This window comes from Lepidochelys kempii, chromosome 3, assembly GCF_965140285.1.
Source record: "Lepidochelys kempii isolate rLepKem1 chromosome 3, rLepKem1.hap1, whole genome shotgun sequence".
NCBI lineage: Eukaryota > Metazoa > Chordata > Testudines > Cheloniidae > Lepidochelys > Lepidochelys kempii.
The window spans coordinates 87025086-87045176 of record NC_136382.1 but is presented as its reverse complement, the minus strand read 5'-3'; the positions used below and the strand labels follow the sequence as shown (position 1 = coordinate 87045176).

At 42.2% G+C, this 20091-nt stretch overlaps 1 protein-coding gene across 8 annotated transcripts in view; it reads left to right on the top strand.

Moving 5' to 3' along the window:
- Positions 1 to 20091, top strand: part of FYN (FYN proto-oncogene, Src family tyrosine kinase) — a 184743-nt gene that overhangs the window by 104610 nt on the left and 60042 nt on the right. Inside the window, exon 3 of one of the 8 annotated variants that reach the window (XM_073337072.1) lies at positions 12318 to 12402. The exons of the other annotated variants lie outside the window; for them this stretch is intronic. The gene's annotated coding sequence lies outside the window, so the exon portion shown is untranslated. The remainder of the gene's footprint in view (positions 1 to 12317; positions 12403 to 20091) is intronic. 8 annotated transcript variants of the gene reach the window in all.

The window sequence follows — 20091 nt, the reverse complement described above, 5'->3', positions numbered from 1 at the left end:
AGCTGGTGTGAGTATGTATACACAAGCAGATGAATCACACCCTAGGTCATAGTGTAGTCATAGCCTACTATGGTTATCAAAAAAGCGGAGATAAATTGCACTACACACCTTTAAACGCTTCACCTGCATTCTATTATATCCCCCAGCGGGATGCAACATTTTCCTTTTAGCCTGAAGCTCCCAAGAAAGCTCATCGTAAAATTGACATTTATGATTTGATTTGTAGAAAAAAAAATATGTAGCATCTTGAGGCTTCTAAAACTATCTGGGATATTGCCTGCTTCTCAGTGATAACCTGCATAACTCAGTGGGTCTGAGTAGACTAGGAAAAAAGGGGATTTTATTTCAGATAGCTATTGTGATTTGAAACATTTCTTTTCAATTAGTGTAGACAGTTAATTCTCCTTTTAAAAGACATATTGTAAATGTGGAATAATCTTGCATTGCCCCACTTGGAAATGGAATAAATAATCCAGTAGGACCTCAGTCCTGCACATGTGTATGCAATTGAACTCAGTGGGACTTAGTTAAGTATGCGTACATGTTTTCAGGATTGGGCCTAACTCTCTTCTGCGTCTGAATTCCATTGCAATCCAGAGCTAAATTCCTTATTTTGGAAGATAGTAAGTCTGTATTTGACAAATGCACAAGGAGTAATATAGCTATCTGTAGTGTTAATTGAATTACTGACACTGTACTGGACACATTGATGTTTTGAGTCATGTTTATTTTACAACCTCTTTTTATGCATGTATTGAAAAACTTTTTAACCCTTAAAGAGGCCACAATAACAAGTTTGGGTTTTTAATCCCTTTCCTCCCTCTATCTGTCTTGAAAAGGTTTCACAGAAAAAATCTAGACATACCTTCCTGGCTATCTTTCCAAATAAATTTTAGATTTGTACATGCTTTGTAACTACTCTTTTTTCATGCAAGGTCAGCATTGATTTTCTTCTGTGCAACATGTCACACTATAAAATAAACAGTACTAACCCCTCACCATTTCCCTGAAATCCCAATCTGAAAGTTGACTGATCTTGCTTGGTATCCCTGGAGGGATGGTCATGAACAGAAATGTTCCACTCAGATAATTTCTAGAGATCTTTTCTTCAGAGATCACAGTGGAAACACTGCAGGCATGTGCACACATGAACACACTCTGGTTTCCCATCAGTAGTCAGATCACTTAAAAACCCATGGGTAATTAGTATGATTAGCTGTATACACACAGCAACAATCAATTAAAATTAAATGGCATTGGCATTGCCAAAAGGTCATACCAAGTTTTGTTAGTGCTTTGATAATCCAAATGGTTTAGTGAAAGCTATTCATTTGAAGATAGTTACAGCCTTTCTAAAAGCTGCATTCACTGTCTCCTCTTCTCTTTTGTACACCTGATACTACACATCATAACTTTTTACTGTAGCATGGTTTTGTTTCAAAATTATCCTGATTTTCCATTTAAAAAAAATACACTCATATGAAATTTAGATTTTTTTTCTTTTTAAGGGAATGTGCTTATAGGTCACTCACCCTGAAAGTGCAAAACATTATCAGTGAATGTCTTCACTACCAAAAAAGGTGTATTTTTAGTGACACGGCTACTGCGGGTTAGTTATCTCGCTGTGAAACCCTAGAGGAGATGAGGCACAGGTAGTTTTTTACCATAATCTAACTAGGTGAGGTCAACCACAGGTGGTGGGTTTAGTGTTGACCTCATCCAGCTGCATTAGAGTAAGAACTACCTGTGCCTTATCTCCTCTAATATGCATTAGCTGTCCCTCTATAAACCCTAGTTATCTCACTGTAAAAAGCCACCCTTTTGGCAGTGAAGGTATAGCCTCAGTATACAGTGCCTTTCACCCAGTGTTTTGTGCAGAGGTGGGTGTGTATCCCAATTTTGTAAATGGGTAAACTGAGGCACGGAGACAGGGTAGTCACATAGCAGAAAGCACCCAGCAAGTCAGTAAATGAGTTCTGAATAGGACTCAGTGTCTCCTGACTCCCACTCCACCATTCTAACTACTAGACAATATAGTGCCATGTGCAGAAAGCTTTCTTAGTATTTCCATTCATTCTTGGTTTATCTCAGGAGCCCCTCCCCTTGCAGGCTTACCTCTTCTACCATACTTATATCCCCTCACACACAACGAGCAGCACAGCAGCAGTTCATAAGTGTGCAAGCTTCTGGCAGTTTGTATCTGTTCCCCCTGACCCAAATTCCCAACATGGCTTTGACACCCGCCTGCTGCTTCAGCTTCCCTTGGTCTTCACCAAAGCCATTCCATCTCCACTTACTCTGTTCTCCCCATTGCACCTTTTCACTCCCATCCCTGAATCCCCACTCTCTTCCATTCCTGGGGGAAAAAATCCCCTCAAGGTTTAGCTTCGCATGTAAAACAGTAGATGTTGTATTTTTATTGCTCAGAACATTCAGCAGCTATGAGTATACTTTCCACTTTGGAGAGAGAAGCAGCTCAGTGGTGGTTGATTTCTAAAATGCAAGCAAAACTAGCAAGGAGATGGAGCACTGTGGAGGCAGTCAAAGTATTTTTGTCTGCAAACGTTGGGGTGTGGGTTGATTTTAATTTAAGGTTTTATTGCCAAGTTCTCAGCACACTTCAGATTCTAGACACCCCCAGGGGAGAACAGGAGATCTGAACCCCAAAGAATAAGCAGTAGAATCAACTGGTTGTATACAGTGGTATTGTGTATAAAAATGTCAAGTAGGGTCTTCAATGAAAGATTAGAATTTTCTGAGCTTGATAGGCCTGATGAGAGATGTATACAGACTGTGGTTATGAGTTCATGTATTTGTGTATGTGTAGAGCTGTGCTCATAATTTGTGCTGCAACATTCAGCTGCACCTCGCAATGTGACAGCGGGCAGTCGGGCAGAGAGGGCTACCTCCTTAGCCAGATGACACTAGCTCCAAGCACCTGGGATTGTACAACCCAAAAAATGACAAATGATTATAATTACTCAAGACATTGAGACATCCTGGCTATCAAGTCGAGGAAGAATTTTCTCTGCTTTGAATAACCGTGAATCACCATAGTCTTGTGGAGGGGAGAAATCCTGCAAATCCTGTTAAAGGGAAATGACTTGAAATAAAATCGATCCAGAAACTGAGTGACAGTCACTTGGCAGGTGCTGTCTGTGAAATGCCAGGCCCTCCCTATGGGTAGGCAGTACGCTGAGAAACTGTTCAGAGGCAACAGATAGCTTATATTAGAAAAGGGAGTAGATCTAATTTGAAAGTGTAAAGCCTGAGGATGCATCTTTGTTTTCTGTATAACGTGTAGATCTGCTATTCCTTACTAAGCAGGGGGTTGGACTAGAGGACCTCCTGAGGTCCCTTCCAACCCTGATATTCTATGGTTCTACTGCTTTATCCTTGAATCTGTGATTTTTCTGTTAAATAAATCTTTCTTTGTTTTTACCCCAAGCAGGTCTCTGTTGTGCAAACTGTAGACTAACACGGCTGTTACTCTGAAACCTGTATGGAGTGTGTGTACCAAAGTGAAGCTGATAATTTGGCAGGGGGTGACAAACCAGAGGGGAGTGATCCCAAGTTTCTGGTCATTAAGACTTCGGGGCAGACTTATTTGGGGAGACCCAGGACTGGAGGGGCTGTTGGTGTCTCCCTGCAAGGAGTAACTAGGCTGGTGGATACCAGGGTGAGACCTTGTGGTTGGGGGGATGGTACTGGTATCACTGAGCTGAACCAAAGCTGCACAGCATAAAGGCACCCAAGATTACAGGGTGGCAGTGACGGAGCCCCTAGCTGGTCTGGATGATCCCCAAAATGTCACAGCTAGCTTCTTCTAAAGTTGTATTTTTCAACTAGTTGTAGTTTGTGTAATGGGTGGTTTTGTTCCATGTTGTACAGATTTACTCTGCTCTTATTCTCCCTTCTGTTCGGTAGCCAGTCATCCTTCCAGCTCAGGTTTCAGAGGGGTAGCTGTGTTAGTCTGTATCAGCAAAACCAACGAGGAGTCCTTGTGGCACCTTAGAGACTAACAAATTTATTTGGGCATAAGCTTTCATCTGATGAAGTGGGTTTTAGTCCACGAAAACTTATGCCCAAATAAATTTGTTAGTCTCTAAGGTGCCACAAGGACTCCTCGTTGTCCTTCCAGCTCAGGCATTTCACTCTGGGATTCTGGTACCAGATGTGATGGTGTCTGAATACAATTCCAGAAATAAAAGAAATACTCTGAGAATTACCTGCTGCCAGTTGTCTGTTTTCCTCTGTCACCATCTCTCTGACAGTTACTCTTGCCATGGGCTAGTAATGCTTACAGCAGCAGCAACTGTCTGTCATGGGCAGATGGTGACTGAGTGTAGCAAAGGAACATGAGCAGTAGAACATGAGGAAGAATTTTATCATCCAACAAATGGAGAGGGGAACTGCTTTGAACTATCGGCACATTAGTGTGTTGTGATAACGGTGGAGTGTTTGTTTAATCTGCTGTTGGAAAAAAGTGATTTTTTTAAAATGTATAACCCATCCTCCCTTCAGCATCATCTGAAGGAGCAAATGACAGAAGTAATAAATCTAGCAGTAAGTACGCTTCTTTGCATATTACTCAGGGCTCCCAGAACTCTGTGGCACCTTCAAATCCATTTTTTCTAACAGACTGCAATGTAAACTAGGGAAGCGCCCATAACAATAGAGCAGGGGTGGCCAAACTGTGGCTCGCAAGGCACATGTGTCTCTTTTACCATTAAAGTGTGGCTCATGGAGCCTCCCCATCCCCATTTTCTGCCTACCAGACAGTGGGGGAGCTCAAGACCTCTCCTTGCAGCAGGGCGGTGGGGTAGGGGCTTCTGCCCAGTGGAGAGGGGAGCTGAAGCCCTGAGCCCTGGCAGGCACCACCCAAAGGGCTGAAACGCCAAGGCCCAGCAGGCGCACCCCAGCTCTCGAACTTCTGAAGATTGTCTTACTCGGCTCGGAGGGTCAGTAAGTTTGGCCACCCCTGCAATAGAAGAAGCAGGCTGCCATCTTTCCTCATCCCTTCCAAAGCCGCTGCTGCCTCAGTGAGGAGAACTGGTCTGCCACCAAGCTTATGCCAGAGATGGAAAGGAAAGCTGATTATCACAAAGCAGTTGTTGCCCCTAGAAATACGGTCAAGCCAGCAGGTTTTCATCTGCATTCTGTTATTCAGGAACTTTCCAGACAGCTCTATATATGGCTTTTCAGGCCCCTTCATTCATTCCTGTAAGTGGGTTCAAATGCTGCAGGACTACTCAGTGGCAGTTGCTCTATTATGATTTAGCAACCCATTGAAGAGCAAATCACCATTCAAGATGCCCCCTACCATGTCCTGCTCTAATCTAGCAGCCTCTTCTCTCCCACAGCTTCAGTACAGCTGCAGGAGCCCAAGCCAGAGCCCAGATCACACAACCCCAAACTTCGAAGCTTGGAGTGCATCTTTTCTGGCCAGAAAGCCTGGCCCTATTGCCTCTGGGGGCAACGCTAGCTCTAATTCAAGCGTGGAGCCAGAGTGGGGGTGAGGGGATGGAGCCCCTGAATCACTTCCAATGGCATTGGCCTGGCATCAACAATGACAGAGTCTCGCTAACTTTTTGCTTCAGCAAACTACAAACCCCAGAATTTTAGTAGAAATTTGTGTTGGACATTTGCCATGATCCAAATGAGCAAGGGGCTTTGTATATGTGGCTAATAATGAATTTTAATAAATGCCGTTGGCATTGGAGGACAGAGAGGTAGCAACAGAGCACAAGGAGCCAGTGCAAGTGTGTGTGCTTTGGACAGTAAGGTGGCTGGAGTGCTGCTGTGTGTTCTGATTGCGGTCGCGCTTTCTTCTCTTCCGCAGCCTCCCAGCTCCAGCCATGGAAGCCATGAGGATCAGAGGCGTCAACAGTGAGAAAGCAGGCAAAGAGGAAAGGTCGTTGTGTAGGGTGTGAGGTCAGAATTGAGGGGGAAAGGAAAAGCAGAACAAGGAGAAACATCTTTCAAGGATTTCAACACATTCAGGGCACTCCACGGGAAGGCCGCATGCTTTGGAATTTTTGGTGGTGGTTTTTTTCTGAAACCTTATAAGAAAAAAACAGTGTGAAGTGTCCCAGAAAATGCACATCTCTCCAGTGGTTGCAAGGCTGACGACCTACAGAACCCCAGCTGATTAACAGCTTATGGCAACGCTTTCACATATTGGCAAAAATGCCCTTTCCTCCTTCAGCTCCCTCCTTAAAACATGCTTCTTCCATGAACCATGTAAATCCTAGACCTCCCTTCAAGCAAATGTTAACAAAACTAACTATATTTCACCACTCACTCACCTGCTTTTTGTTGTATCATATCCCTTGGCTGCATAGTGTCTACTCTGAGTTTATATTCTGAAAGGGCAGGAACTTAACTGTTCTCCTTGCCTGTGAAGTGCCTACCATGTTTCTGTGATGTTGGTGTATTTATAAAATGGTGGTTGGAGGGAATGGGTGGGAGGTTGATGATCATTTCAGCAGATCTAAATATGGTTTCCATATTCAACTTGGAGTCTTCAAATCATTTATCAAGTGTAATCTATCGCAAACCACTTGGACGCTTTCCATTTATGCAAACTATTTAATCATATTTTACATAATGAATTATAACATTACTCTCCCGAAGTTATCTCCTTCTGAAATAAGGTTATGAGAGGAGGCCAAATGAGATATTTAGCCTACCTAGAATTTTGTTTTTCCTCCACCTTTCTCATGTTTAAGCAGAAAATAAGCATTGCATTGTCGGAACTAAGCAAAGACTACCGGTAATTTGCCTGATTTGAATATGAAAAGGAGCCCACATCCTTCCTGTCCCCAAAGAATTCAAAAAGACTTTACAGAGAAAACAGATGAACTAATATGTATCACTTTAAAAAAAAATAGTGGCACGTTTAGAAGCAATTCTGAACTTACAAGAGCACAAAAGTACAAAATTCACTAGTGGGAACCTGAGAAAAGTCAGGGACTGTTCTGTTTAACTTTTCTCATGATGGCATTTTAAACAGTACTCTGCAAAATAACCACAAAACAAAATATAGTGTCATTTTTCATGGTTCAAGAAAACTACACTGAAGACCATACAATTTTGTAATGCAAAGACTTACACAGGTATTGACAAAAGGCAGAAACTCGTTCCATCCTTTAGATGGAGGATTTTTTTTTTTTAAAGCTCAGTGGTGGGAGACTTAACAGAATCATGAGGCAGTTGATGCGCCTAAAAAATTAGCACAGACCTTGGCTATACTAGGAAAGTGTGTTGTGTTAACTAAATCGGTTTTTAAATCCAATCTGTCTAAACCAGTGCAAAACTCTAATGTAGATGCACTCGAATTATTTTTATATCAATTTAACTTAAGTTAGTAACTTACAGCACAAGCTGAATCAATTAAAGGAAAGACTCGACTGGTTTGGTATGGCTACATTAGGGATGTGCACTGGTTTAACTAGATGTATTTTGAAACTGATTTTGTGAAACTGATGCACTCTCTCAGCATCGACAAAGCCACATTCTCTCTTTCTCCTCCAAAGTGCCAATTCAACAAGGTAGGTGAAGCAGTTGGGACTATTTGCATTCTTAAAGTTACTCGTGTGGTTTAAACAGCTTGTTGGATTGAAGTTTAAATATCCAAAAGCACTAATTCACATCCTGTAATTGCATTCTGTTCAACTCATCTCACTTACAGACGCCATCATGAAATACCTAAAATTGCAAGGGTTTCTCCCCCCCACCCCCCAAATCGTATATGTTTAATGGATCAAATCCTGTGTTGGTTTATAGGCATCTTAAAATGCCGTTTAAGCCAGGAATTCTCAAACTGGGGGTCGGGACCCCTCAGGGGGTTGTGAGGTTATTATATGGGGATTGCGAGCTGTCAGCCTCCACACCAAACCCCGCTTTGCATCCAGCATTTATAGTGGTGTTAAATATATAAAAAAGTGTTTTTAATTTATAAGGGGGGGAGTTGCACTCAAAGGCTTGCTATTTGAAAGGGGTCACCAGTACAAAAGTTTGAGAACCACTGGTTTAGGCATATCAGGTGTGTACATTAAGGTGAGCTATTCTGTGATGGTATAAATGGTTTTAATATTTCAGGAAATTAGATGGGTGATTCCTCTTCTTAATGGGAGAGGGGAAATCTATGCCCTATGGTTCTTCCACATTCCTACCCACTTCTCTTCTGAAGGAGGAGTCTGTACACTGAACCAGTGGGCAGGTGCAAGCTGCAGTCAGCCCCCCAATAGAGTGTGAATGTTTCATTTTACATTTCAAATGAGGAGTACCTGGAAGGTCTATGTAATGCCTCCAGCTGAACAGAGTTGATTATAACATTTTTCACTTTGTTTTGTACAAAATCTTTCACCAGCTCATTTTGAAAAATGTTGTATCTTTTTGTGTGTGTTGTGATGTTTCAAGGACTTAAAACATTGGTTGATCAGCTTGCAAAATCCATTTATAGCTCAAAATCCAAAGTTTAAGCAATCTGGCATATGCTTATTTTTGCCCAGAAGTAGAGTGGAAACCATCTTTGACAACTAACTTGTAGACAGGAGAGAGAGAGAGAGAAAACCCTAGGCAGTTGCATGTGCTCACTTACCATTTATCATTTATCATATACTAATATTGTCTGTCACAATAACAAAAGGGGCTAAGAATAAAAAAAAAACTTAAGTGGAAAGTTGACAAAAATGCATCTGGTTTCCTGTACAAAAAATGGTTGTACAGAAACGAAGTTGTACAGTCATTCTAGTAATGCTAGTTTTGTAGACACAGTAAGTGGGTCCAATCCTGCATAAAAGCACTGGGAATTGGGAGGACTGAATTTTTCATACTATCTAGAATGCTAGAATCTAGGATCATCTAGAAGGCTTTTAAAATTATTTGTTCTTTGAACATTAAACAAATACCTGTGAATTAAAAGTACATGTTCATTGTTAAATGTTTATCCATTTGACACCAACAGCTACCGCTCAAAATTGTAATACCTTAAATGAGAGGTTTTAGTCACTTATCTAAATTCCTTACCCAAACTGGAATGTGACACAAAAGGATGTTCGGTATACTGTTTAGCTGCAGACATGATTTTTAGGCTAAGTGCATAAAATCTTGGTCTGGAACAATATCTGTGTTCTGGAACAAAATTCTCAAGACTGCACATTACAGAAAGAAGTTACAATCGTGGAATAGAATAGAAATTAGATCACTTTTCTTTCCTGCATTATTTCCTGTAAGAGTAATGTTTCCTGTTGTAAAACTGCTGCAGTAATCTTTGCTACCCAATGGATACGAAGGTATCACTTGCAAACTGAAAGTCATAGCAGATTACTATTTAGTTGGGAGAGTTTAAAGCATGTGAAAAAAACACTTCCATGCACCTCAAACCTCAAGTGCTAGTGCTGCTATGAAATAACAGTGAGTATGAATAGCCTAATGACACATCAGCTGTGGCCATCATGTTGGGGCAAGGAACAAGAATGCTAAAAAAAAAAATACTGTCTCACAGAAAAGTAGATGTCTTCATAGAAACGTACTAATACTTGCACAGCTCTAGCTCTGAGACTTCCTTTGCTTTTGGATTTTAGCATCTGAAATAAACTGTCTTCTTTTATTTTTCTTGTGTTAGTTTCACGGTGGTGGATACTGAAAATGGGCCAAAATAAAGTAAGATTGGCCCATAACAATGTTCCATAAACCATTGTTATAACACAGTTATGTCCTGTCTACACTAAAGATGCTATTGCTATTCCTGACTGAACTGAAAAGTTGACCATGTTGAGGGATCCATGTTAATGCCATTGTCCCCTAACATTGGTAAAATCTGGTTCACAATATAGATTAAACTAAATCATGTTTTAACTGTCTCTCTGAATCAATGATAACATTTTGAACAAGTGTACAAGATACACTGGAAATTTCCTTTATTAGGAAGTTGAAGAAACAAGAGGTGGCTGGATTTGATTTTGTGTGTGTGTGTGTGTATTCTGATATGCTGATTAGATAGCTTCAACAGCTATAACATGTAGTTTATTCACAGTCAGCCCCAAAGATGCTGTTTTTTACATTTTCTGTGTACAGAATGGTAATCTGCCTACCCATTTGTCTTCCCAGATGCATTATCAACTTGTATAGCAATAGAATTACTAGTGCAAGCAGCTGCAGACAATATGTAAATAAGAGCCAATTTCTACACATACCCTAATATCTCACCAAAGAGAGAATGTTATGTCTGCACTGCAATTGGGAAGGATAATTGCTGTGCAGATATACACTTAGGTTAGTCTTCCACTCTGCAGCTTGTGCCACATGGAAAGAGGCTCTTTTTTATCATTATCCTGCACAGTTTTCTTCAGTCAATCTGTTGATCTGGACTGAAGAGGAACTAGGGAACAGGAGAGACAGGAAAGGAAAATCACAAATATGGAGGAGGAAATGTAAAGATTAACCAAGAAAAGGGAGGCGAGCAAGAGGAGATGGTGGCGGTGGTGGTAGAGTTTTCGACCGGAACATCCAGGGTCTCTTTTTGACCGGTAGCTCCGGTCAGCACTGCTGACCAGGCCATTAAAAGTCCGGTTAGCGGGGCTGGCAGGCTCCGTATCTGGCTCTGCGCAGCTCCTGGAAGCGACAACATGTCCCTGCAGCTTCAAGGTGCAGGGGCGGCTCCGCATGCTGCCCTTGCTCTGTGCACCAGCTCCACAGCTCCCATGCGTGGAGGCAGCGCACACTGTGCAGAGCCACTTGGCCACCCCTACACCTAGGAGTCGAGGGATATGTTACCGCTTCCAGGGAGCCCCTGAGGTAATCACCACCTAGAGCCCATACCTCTCACCCCTTCCCATGTCCCAAACCCCTGTCCCAGCCTGGAGCCCGTCCCCACACCCAAACTTCCTCCCAGAGCCCACACCCCGCAACCCCCCCGCACTCCTGCCCCCACCCAGAGCCCCCTCCTAAACCCCTTATTTCTGGCCCCACCCCAGAACCTACACCACAACTCCCTGCCTCAGCCCGGAGCCTCCTCCCACATTTTGAACCGCTTGGCTCCCCCACACCCGCCAGTCTAGAGCCCACTCCTGCACTCCAAACCCCTCATCCCCAGCCCCATCCCAGAGCCTACACTCCAACCTCCTGCCCCAGCCCAGAGCCCGCTCCCCCATCCTAAACTCCTCATTTCTGGCCCCAGCCCGGAGCCCACACCCCCAACCAGACCCCTTACCCTCTCCTGCACCCCTACCCCCAACCCAGCCCAGTAAAAATGAGTGAGTGGGGCCTGGGGGGGGGGAGAGCAAGTGACAGAGGGAGGGTGAAATGGAGTGATCAAGGGGGACTCGGAGCAGGGGTTGGGCAATGGTGTTCACTTTTGTGCGATTAGAAAGTTAGCAACCCTAGGTGGAAGTGGTACAGATAACTTCACACGTTTAACTTTGATAATTTGTGCAGATAACTAAAGAAATAGCAAATTTCAGAGTTGGGCTATCGATATCCCACCACAATACACACATCTGAATATATATGCCATTGGTTTGTTTATGGAAATTGAAGCTGGAGCAAATGAAACAATAGATAAATGCAAGGATCATGTTTTTCATATTAGCTTGCTTGAATTATTCATTTACTATATTTCAGTTAGATATGTAAAGATTTACATCTTAGATTCAGTAATCCCATCACAATAGTAGAGTTGCCTGCATTGCTCTGACATGCTGTGAGTTGGCATACTATCTACATGGCCTTAAGAGGTATTTAAACCCCATTTATATAAACCAGTGTTGACACAGTGTTTGATACTGATCATACTAATGAAAGTGGCTTTGGCTCATTCTTGCAGTCCCTTGAACCTAACAAGGACAGAGGGATTTTTGGAGGGAGAGGGGTGGTAACTAATAACTCTCTCTAGTATCTCTGCTGTAATTCTAAAGGACAGATTTATACTATCCTGGGATTTTATAGTAACAGTGCATGAAGAAAGGGCATGTTTCATATGTATAATATGGGAAAAGGGCCACTTTCGTAGTAGTTCATGAGTCTCAAATCCAAGATACAAAATATACTACTTATATATTAGATACTTCTTGTTCTGTGGGGGAATGTGATTTTATGATTGTGTACTGATATGCAACATAGTGTTAGTTCTCCCTTTCTTAAACAACTGATATTAACATTGTTGTTCTAGCCATGCTAAGACATGTTTTTAATTGGGCATAGATTAAACCACCCGACCCCACCCCTTTTAGTCCTCTGTTTACATCAACAGATTGGATCTGCTTGCATCCAAAAGAATTATGTCAAAACAATTGCTTGTATTTCTGTCTTAGTATGTTCTCCAGCAGCTTTGTCACCTGAGGGTCAGACTGGAATACATGAAACTAGAATTGGGGTAGAAACTGCAGCCAGCCTCAGGTCAGTGTTGCCTCTTGAGATTTGCAAAATAGCAACTTTTGGGCTTCATTGCATTAGTTTCCATAATTATTCTCAGTCTAGTCTGGTTGTATTACAAAGGATAGTCTTGCATGCTCCATTTAATTCCCTTTCTCATTTTGTCTGGGATTCAAGAATTATCTTAAGACAGAGGTTATTTTTTATTATATGGAATTTATAATTTCTACAGTATTTTAGAGCTCTTTAAAAATAGTGTTTCTGTGCAGATCTCTCACGCATGTATGATTAGGAAATTTACCAGGATGACATGGTCTCGTGCAGTAAATTCAATTTTTCTATCCTACCTATTCTCTGGTATCCAGGTGCAAATAATACATCATTTAACATGAATCACAAATTTGTAGAACACAGAATTATACTCCAGTATAATAGGACATTGAATCACCTGGGTAATACTGAGGAACTGGGAGTCACCCAGGGAAAGGGAGAGATCCTGGGTGGACAAAGACCATTGAGATAAAAATGCACGGTGCTGGGATCCAACAATCAGAAAAGCATCCTCTTGACACACACCTAAATACAACATAGTCACTGTGCCATTGTTATACAGCACAATTCTGTCAGTAGTTCTGAGGCTGTGATCTGATCCATTTTACAGTCTGCTGAAACTGACATAAGCTTAACAAAAGTTTTGAAAAAGGATTGCCAATCGCATAATTTGTGTCTCAAGAAACTTGTTGACAGTTGTTCAAGGTATAGGAGAGATTGTTTGCCGTCATCATGCTTATAGTGATTCCATCCTAAAACTGTGACCACATTTATTGCTGTAGCTTAGCTAGTGTGCAGAGTTTCACTTTTTGTTGCAGAAACTTTCCATAACAATAATTTTGTGTTTAATTAGGATACTACTTTGGTGTTTCTGCAACAGTACAGTGGTATTTTTTTTAATTGACACATGTTGTATTTTAGCAGACATCTTTTTACCAAAGTGACTGAAAGTGCCAAAAGCATTTTCCCCTTTTAATGAACCTGACAAATTGAGACTAATTAAATATAATGAAATGTTTATATGAAATAATGCTTTCTGAATCTCTGGAATGGAATGTGTGAATCAAATTTAGGTTTAAGTAAATTAGATTATTCCATTTGTTTTATTTACATAATTTTTGTATTGAAGCAATCAATTGTGATAAGTAGGTTTATTCCAGAAATTTAAAATGATCTGGTACCAACAATTCGCACAGATCAAACCATGCCCCTGCCCCCCAGCCCTTACCACCCCTACTCATTGATGGGATTAAGATCCTCTGGCTGTGAGCCCAAATTCAGACAAAGTGAACAGAAGCTTGTACTGTGTCCTTAAAAACCACTAAACTTAAGTATTGGCAGACTGCACGAGGGAACAAATTCAATAGCCAAGGGCCCTCCACTGAGAATTCCACCCTAAGACTTACAGCCCACCTGTTAGAATTCAACCCTGGGACTTCACAGCTGAGCTTTTTTGGCATCACTTAACTGCCTCAACAAGATGTAGAGAAAGAAGTGATATATGAGAGATACAGTTCCCAGGCCATCCAGGATGCTAGAGAGTAGTGCTTAGGTCGACCCCTTAGTCCAGTGGTTTTCAGCCTGTGATCTGCAGACTGTCTAAGATTTCCAAAGGGGTCCGCACCTCCATTTGAAATTTTGTTGGGGTCCACAAATGAAAACAGGTTGAAAACCACTGCCTTAGTGGTCTTTCATACACAGTGATCAGGAGAGATGACATGTATTCACAGTTGACCAAGAGAGGGCTTTAGTGGAACACTAACTCTGGTGGTGATTTTTAAAGTCAGAAGGAACCATTATGATCCCTTAAGTTGACTTCCTGTATAACACAGACCATGGAACTTCCCTGAAATAATTCTTGCTCCTTCAAGTTCAATAGTTGTGGCTGAACTAGAGCATATCTTTTGGAAAATATCCAATTTCCACTTTTAATTTTCTAGTGATGGCAAATACACCACAATCTTTAGTAAATTGTTCCAACAGTTAATTACCCTTTGTTTAAAAAATTGCACCTTTTATTTCAAGTCTGCATTTGTCTAGCTTCAGCTTACAATAGCTTCATCTACTAGATTGATGAGCCCCATGTCATTACTTGTAGACTGTGATCAAGTTATCCCTTAACAGATTCAACTCTGTGAGATTTTCATTGGCAATCATGTTTTCCAATCCTTTAGTCACTTTCGTGGCTCTTCTCTGAACTCTCTCCAATTTATCAACATCCTTCTTGAATTGTTCACACCAGAACTGGACACAGTATTCCAGAAGTAGTCACACCAGTGCCAAATACAAAGGTAATATTCCCCTGATTATAGATCCAGTCACTCATGTTCAGATGATTTATCCACGTGATGCCAAAGAATTACTGCTTCCGAGGAAATAATCCCCCATTCTGTAAGTATGGCCTGCATTCTTTGCTCTTAGATGTATGGCTTTATATTTGGCCGTATTGAAATGCAAATTCTTTGATTGTTTCTAGCTTACCAAACAATCCAGATTGCTCTGTTAGTTACCTGTCCTATTCGTTATTTACCACTCCCCAAACTTTGCCATCTGCAAATTTTATAAGTAGCAATTTTATATCTTCTAGGTCATTGATAAAAATGAAATAGCATATAGCCAGAACCAGTCACTACAGGACCCCACCAGAAAGCCAACTTCTTGATAATGATTCCTTGTTCACAGTTACATTTTGAGGCCTATCAGTTAGCCTGTTGTAATCCATTTAATGTGTGCCATGTTGATTTTGTAATTTAAGGTTTTAATCCAAAGGCCATGCAACACCAGGTCAAATGCCTTCAGGCTTGTAATCTCAAAAAAAATCAAATTAGTTTGACAGGCTCTATTTTCCATTTTTCCCCTTAATTATATTACCCTTATTTAATTATTTATTAACTGAGTCCCATATCACCCATTCCATTATTTTGCCGAGGATGAGCATCAGGCTGACAGGCCTATAATTACTTGAGGTATCCCACTGATCCTTTTTTAAAATGGCACATTAGCTTTCTTCCAATCCTCTGGAATTTCCCCAGTGTTCCAACGCTTCCTGAAAATTAACATTTACAATCCAGAGAGCTCTTCAACCAGCTCTCCTAGAACTCTTGGATACAAAGTATCCAGATCTGCTGATTTTCAAATGTCTAATTTGAGTAGCTGCTGTCAAGGTTCCTCCCCCACTCTGAACTCTAGGGTACAGATGTGGGGACCTGCATGAAAAACCTCCTAAGCTTATCTTTACCAGCTTAGGTCAAAACTTCCCCAAGGTACAAAATATTCCACCCGTCGTCCTTGGATTGGCCGCTACCACCACCAAACTAATACTGGTTACTGGGGAAGAGCTGTTTGGATGCGTCTTTCCCCCCAAAATACTTCCCAAAACCTTGCACCCCACTTCCTGGACAAGGTTTGGTAAAAAGCCTCACCAATTTGCCTAGGTGACTACAGACCCAGACCCTTGGATCTTAAGAACAATGAACAGTCCTCCCAACACTTGCACCCCCCCCCTTTCCTGGGAAATGTTGGATAAAAAGCCTCACCAATTTGCATAGGTGACCACAGACCCAAACCCTTGGATCTGAGAACAATGAAAAAGCATTCAGTTTTCTTACAAGAAGACTTTTAATAAAAATAGAAGTAAATAGAAATAAAGAAATCCCCCCTGTAAAATCAGGATGGTAGATATCTTACAGGGTAATTAGATTCAAAAACATAGAGAACCCATCTAGGCAAAACCTTAAGTTACAAAAAAGATACACAGACAGAAATAGTTATTCTATTCAGCACAGTTCTTTTCTCAGCCATTTAAAGAAATCATAATCTAACATGTACCTAGCTAGATTACTTACTAAAAGTTCTAAGACTCCATTCCTGGTCTAGAATCATAGAATCATAGAATATCAGGGTTGGAAGGGACCCCAGAAGGTCATCTACTCCAACCCCCTGCTCAAAGCAGGACCAATTCCCAGTTAAATCATCCCAGCCAGGGCTTTGTCAAGCCCGACCTTAAAAACCTCTAAGGAAGGAGATTCTACCACCTCCCTATCCCCGACAAAGACAGACTATAGACAGACACACAGACCCTTTGTTTCTCTCCCTCCTCCCAGCTTTTGAAAGTATCTTGTCTCCTCATTGGTCATTTTGGTCAGGTGCCAGCGAGGTTACCTTTAGCTTCTTAACCCTTTACAGGTGAGAGGAGCTTTCCCCTGGCCAGGAGGGATTTCAAAGGGGTTTACCCTTCCCTTTATATTTATGACAGCTGCTGTTTCCATTCCAGTGGTAACTCAGAGTGATGTTAAATACATCATCTGGCTTTTTTCCAAGTGAAAAAGATCATTTGCTTCCAGCTTGTCTCTACCATTTTTGACAGTGCGCCACTTTCCCTCACCTTTTGCCTACTTTCTCTTTTCAAAATATATTATAAATCAATGAATCTTCCCACCAGGTTTCAGTAACCAATTAGGTTGGATTTATGCTCATAAATGAGCAATTACATTTTCTCTTGTTTGTTACCAAGGCTCCTAGCATTGGTGTACAGGCAATTAAAGAATTTCTTCTTGTTACATCCTTTGGTGCCTTGATTCATTTTGTGCTTGACATCTTGATTTTGTGCTAAATAACGCTCATTTGTTTTCTTTTTTTCACCCTCCCCTTTTGGTTTTTACTTTAATGCCCTCCTGACTAATCTAGTACCTGTCCCCTAGAACAGTGTTTCCCAAACTTGGGACACCGCTTGTTCAGGGAAAGCCCCTGGCGGGCCCGGCCGATTTGTTTACCTGCCGCGTCCGCAGGTTCAGCCGATCACGGCTCCCACTGGCCCAGCAGCCAGTACGTCTCTGTCCATACCACTTCCCGCAGCCCCCATTGGCTGGGCACAGTGAACCAGGGCCATGATCGGCCGAACCTGCAAATGCAGCAGGTAAACAAACCGGCCGGGACCGCCAGGGGCTTTCCCTGAACAAGAAGCATCCCAAGTTTGGGAAACGCTGCCCTAGAAGATTGGTTCCCATTCTACTGAGTTGGAGGCCTTCCAAATTGTACAGACCCGTCTTCCCATAGAAGGTGGACCAGTGTTCCAGTGAACCAAAACCCTCTACCCTATACCACTTAACTAGCCAGCAGTTCACTTCCAGAATCTTCTGTTGTCCATTGCAGGACAGAAAGGATATTTGAGAAGATCACTTGGACATTCCTCTCTTTCAGGAGCCTTCCAAGTTGCCTGAAGTAGCCTATAATCCATAAGGTGTCCTTTGAAGCGGTCATTAGTACTGATGTACACCATCACCAGTGAAGCCTTGCCAACTTCAGAAGCCTATCCAGTCTTGCAGCTGGATCTTGTGTCTTGGCTCTGGGAGGACAGCACACCATCCTGTTATCCACTCGTCCCTTGCAGAATGTTTTTTTACAGTCTTATTAGCATACAGTCCCCAACAAGGATCATCTTTCGTCTTTGGACAGTTGGAGAGTTCTTTGTGGCCAAGCTTGATAATCTCGCGGGTTGGGCTGAGCAGCCATCCTCCATTCCATTCAGTTATCTGGATCTTCAGAGGTATTTTCATCAGTCTGACAATCATGTAACCTTGTGGGTGCAGACATCTAAAGTGCAGTTTCTAGGCATTTATATCAAACCTATGTAGGGGAGGAGACCCAGTATACTGTCTTTAAATGACTCCAGATCACATTTCCTCAGGTTTTTGAGTTGTTGGTTTTTAACTGCCATCCCTGCAAATGTGACAGTCACTATCTTGGCTGACACATCAGGGACTGAAGTGGGGACTGCCAGAGCTAAAAGCCTAAATCTTTACAATTTAAAGAGCCAGGTTCTGTAGCTGGGGGCTATAACTCACATCCTCTCATTAGGACATTGTGGAACACACAGCTCCCACTGATCTGTGAAATACACAAACTCATTTTGGGCTCCTGAAACTAACTAACCCCACGAACCTCTCCCACATTTTCCCAAAGGCTCCCACACAGGGCTTTAAAACCTAATAAACCGAGGACTAAAATGGGGGGAGGAGCAATGTGTGGGTGAAAAGACAAAATCCCCTTCTAACCATCTGGAAAAGGAAGGTGCTGGGCTTTCTGTCAGGCTGTTGTGCATAGATCTTGCTTGTGGGGATAGCAGGGCATCCATTTTTCATACCCTCTAGCTAGTTCCTGATCAATTTCATCTCCCATCTCCTCTGTGTATGCTCCTCAGCTTCCCCAACATAGAGCCAACCAGCTGCTGCAAGGTGACTGATGTGGTCTTTTCCCTGCTTCTTATTGGTGGGTCATCCTCCTCCCTCATGGAACACTCCACTCCCGCAGAAACACAAGCACCTAAACAACAGGGAAGATTGTGAGATTAAGAGCCAGAAATGAGAATGTGGGAGTCCTGCAGTCATGTGGGATGGGGTCAGGATGCTGACTGGATAATATACTGAGGAGGGGGATACGCTTGCCTTCCCCACCGCAGTGACATACTAGGGTTCAATCCAGACTGAATAGCTGTGTCACCCCTGTTGGGGGTGCCCTTTACAATGCTTTGCTGCTGTAGCCTCCAACCTGAACTGCTCAGAAACAGCCTCCAGCATGTAAGTCACTCCCATCTATGTCTTTGTGCATGCTGCAGCCAGCCAGCCACACCATGGCTCTTACCAGGTTTAAAAATTACCACAGGGTGACCCCAACTCACTCCCTGTCCCAGATTTTCCCCAGAAATGTATGTCCTGGACAGTACAAATATATTGTCAGTTATTCCTTGAAGGGAATAATGTGCACACAACTCGGTACCCCAAATGGAGTTACCCAGACACTTTGACTTAAACACACTGGATTAGATAAAACAATAAAAGAAGTTCATTAACTACAAGGAGAGATTTTAAGTGAGTACAAGGAATGAGACATAAAAGCCAGAAATGGTGACAAGAAAAATAAAGATAAAATGGTTACAGGTGCCTAATTTAGAAAACTATATTAGATTCAAAGCAAAGTTTTCTTACCACATGCTCCGTCAGGTTACTGACCAAACTCTCAGGTCAGGACCCTTCCTCAAGAGTCTAATAGCTGCTTTCTTTGTCTCTTCAGGTGCAGTCAATGTGATGGGCAGGGAGAGAAAGAAGGGTGTCTTGGGGGTCAGGCTTGACAAAGCCCTGGCTGGGATGATTTAACTGGGAATTGGTCCTGCTTCGAGCAGGGGGTTGGACTAGATGACCTTCTGGGGTCCCTTCCAACCCTGATATTCTATGAAAGGCTATTTCTATGAAAGGGGTTCTGCCCCTTCCTTTTTGTAGTCCTGTCCTCCCCCTTTGAGAAGCATTTCCAGCTGGGAGCAAGATGATGAGCAGTCTGTGTAGAAGGGAACTCCATCCTTCTTCTTTGCTAAAGTGTAGATTTTTTTTCTTAATCCCTGGCCCCTTTCCTGCCCAAAAATGGCCGCTTAGCAGGTAATAGTCCATTAGCCTTGGTTACATCTGGCTGAGGTGTCAGCTTGCCCTTTGTCTCTGAGGAACCTTTTGGTCACTTCTCAGACTTATCTGGAAAACATACTTTTAGTCATGTTTTCAGCTTATGTTTATAACTTGACATATAACGCTGCCACATGCATTTTGCCATGATTTTATTGATCAGAAAATTGAGTTTTTTAAATGATACCTCACAAGGCCTACCTTGTACAAACAT